Source organism: Apis dorsata, unplaced genomic scaffold, assembly GCF_000469605.1.
Source record: "Apis dorsata unplaced genomic scaffold, Apis dorsata 1.3 scaffold_245, whole genome shotgun sequence".
Classification (NCBI taxonomy): domain Eukaryota; kingdom Metazoa; phylum Arthropoda; class Insecta; order Hymenoptera; family Apidae; genus Apis; species Apis dorsata.
In genome coordinates, this window is record NW_006263524.1 from 177816 (window position 1) to 181047 (window position 3232).

A 3232-nucleotide genomic window follows, 5' to 3' on the forward strand; every position below is an offset into this window, starting at 1 on the left:
GGCCGTTTTGATCGAATTTTAGCGACCACCGTGACGGGTGGCTTCTTCCTGTCCCACTCGATGGTTCGCTTCCGTCGCGATGTACATCGATAAAAAAGACGTAAAAACGAGAACACGAAGTTTATCTCTATTATCTAATTTATTTTCGTGGAATGAAAATTATAATTGTGAATAATGAAATAATTTTTCACAATTAGAAAGAATTATATATTATATATACGTAACAATGTCAATTAAAATTATATTTTTTCTCTCTTTATTTCGATTAATTTTGATATTTTATTATACGATTAAAAGCAGGAAAAATTGAGAAAGAAAATTATATACGAAAAAGTGAGGCGATAAATATTCAATTGACATTTGCGTGACAAAGGTTAATAGAACTTCATTAATATGCAGTTAATATATGATCATGTTAGTTAAAGCGTAAAATAATATAGTTACTTTTCATTTAATAATACCCATTATTGTGCAGCAAATTATACACGTGCTTATCTCATTTCAAAATCTCGATTCCATCTTCTTTAATGCATAATGAATTCTTGTTGTTCGAAGAGAAAGAAATCCACGAAACTTGGAATTTTTCCACGAATTTTAAAATAGAGAAAAGGTTCGTTTTCAATTAACACAATTGTAACGCGACACTAGCGCCATTATTAATTATCTAATGTAATGTATTTATATATTTATTCATTTATCTATTCCTTTCCAAATATAAGAATTATTGTGTTTTTCTACGAATAATACGACAAAAAAAACATACTTAAGTTATGCTTGTTGAACTTAGCAAAAAGTTGCAACGACACTTCGACAATTGCAAAAAGCAAGGAACTATCATAGACCGAGATTAAGCTCGATCAAGATCAAATTCCAGGAAAGATTCCGTCGGTGTTTACACGCTGTGAAACACTCCAACCGATAATATCATCTCTCTGTGCATTCCATTCTATTTACGATTCGCGTGCATCGTGGTTTCGGAGATTTATGGGTTGAATCGAGGTGGCGAAGCGTCGCGAGAAACCATGGGGATATATACCGATTAGAGCGCCACCGAGTCATAGCTATCTTGTTCCACCTAATCTGAGTTCTTAACCATTCTACTATTCAGCTCCAACCGTCTCCAACCGTCCAGAATGAACTGCACTCTAATTGTCTCTGCAGCTACCATCTCATCTATCTTCCCATAAGTAACCACTGTTCGAACAATGGTAGCTTAAAAGGTGCAAAAACAATGACAAAATATCGTTGATGAACACACAGATATATCCATTTTTATCTATTATATATTTGTTCATCATTCTAGATTTTTTATTAATTATTATTAAGTATTCAGAATTTTTTCAACAATCTACAAAAAATTAATATTTCTAGTAGTCCATCTATTTATTAAAAATAGAATAGAAATTATCTTATCAGCAATTTTTAAAACATTCATAACCTATCTTCGCCCTGCCATCTACCATAACCTCGAAAAATTGTCGGGAAGAAAAATCCTTGGACGAGAATAACGGGGGAATAGGAGGAGAAGGAGCCAAGGGAAATCAGCGGAGGATATACCGTTACGCACGGTGGAAGGTGTCCAGCTGGCGGAAGGTCGGCATTAAAGGGTGGCCGCGATCAAGGTTTCTCGAGCGCACCGCTGCTCCATCGGAAAGGGTACGGGTTTGTCCGCGCACACGTGCGCGCACACATCGAGAGAACAGGCTGGTGAACGGAGAACCGACACGCCGGCGGATCAGCCAAATGCTAACATGCATATATGCGATTAGCATAATCGAGTCGGGCTGCAGGAAACCAGTTTGCAAGGCCGCTCAAAAGCCGACCGCCCAATAGCTTATGCCGCTCTCCACGCACGTCGCATCCGTAATTCCATGTCCCCCTACCAACAGGGGCCGAGAGTTGCCTCGCGTCAGCTGACCGCGAGGAACGGACCCGTCTTTTGCCGACCGATTGCGAAATCCAACGGCCGATCGTGCCTCGAGAGGAATCCACTTGGAATTCGAAACGATACGAGCCGTTTCTTTGCTCGGTGATGGCGATTGTGAAACGTTTTTAGCGTGTACCGTTTCTTATATTCGAGATAACGCGTACGTTTGAAATACGTATTGGAAAATAACGGACAAATATTGATTTTTACAATAGGATTTTAGAATAGATGGATATTTGTTAAAGTTTCGATGAGCACGGATTAAAATTGAATATTTCGAAAGTTACGAGCGATGTTTTATTTCGGTTAAAGCGCGTGACTTAGTTCATAAGTACGAGACCCTTTTTTACCGATCGAAACCGAATGTCTCGCTCGACGAGGTTAAAAGAATTCGATACTTGGAATTATTAATAAGACGATAAAGAAGTGTTTTTTTCTTTTGACAAAAAATAACAATTATGGACGTTTCAACATTTTTAGAATGCTAAATTTTAAAAAAATCTAATACATAATAATGTTTAATAACGTATATTAAATATCGAATTACATACAATAGATAATTCTGCGAGATAAACTTCCAAAGAAATTAAAAAATATATCCTTCACGATATATTTTATTATCCCTTTAAACGAAACATCGCTCGGCTCGAAAAAAGCCGGGAAGAAAAAGCGAAATATTTAATAAACAGAGATACGGAGGCAAGTGTTTTAGGTTGGAGAATGCATCAAGAGGAAGAAGAGGGTCAAAACAAGTCGGCCATATAACGCAGATAAATCCCGCCACTGTTTCGACGATATGTATTACACCATTTCCACGTTTTCACCCTCAACACGCTCTTTCTTCTTTTTTATTTTCATCCTGTTCGTTTACAACTTACTTGGGTCCCGGCAGCTACTCTATCGCTCTCTCTCTCTCTCTCTCTCTCTCTCTCTCTCTCTCTCTCTCTCTCTCTCGCTCGCTCGCTCTTTCCATTTTTACCTCGCCTCTCAATTCCGCATTCGAGATTATCAAAGCTCGTATTTTTCAACGGGCTGTCCCGGCCAAACTTGTTTTTTGTTTCGACGCTGCCATAGATCGAACCTGGCCACGTGCTCTCGATAACGCTTTTTGTCCTCGTAGATATACCCACGTTTCAATGAAACCTTTATCGGCTGACCAACGTGCTCGAATTTTTTTTTCTCCTTCTCTCACTTTTGAAACACTGTTAAGGGATCTCTCTCTTCAACGCGCTATTCAAATATCATTTTTCTGCTTTTCAACGGGCGGTGATATATATATATATATATATATATATATATATATAT

At 37.9% G+C, this 3232-nt stretch overlaps 1 protein-coding gene across 1 annotated transcript in view; it reads right to left on the reverse strand.

Annotated features, from left to right (window-relative positions):
• LOC102671210 (homeotic protein antennapedia-like) overlaps positions 1-2773 on the reverse strand; it is a 28066-nt gene extending 25293 nt beyond the window's left edge. The window contains 1 exon segment of the mRNA XM_031510582.1: positions 2761-2773. The gene's annotated coding sequence lies outside the window, so the exon portion shown is untranslated.
• Positions 2774-3232: the final 459 nt, after the last annotated feature.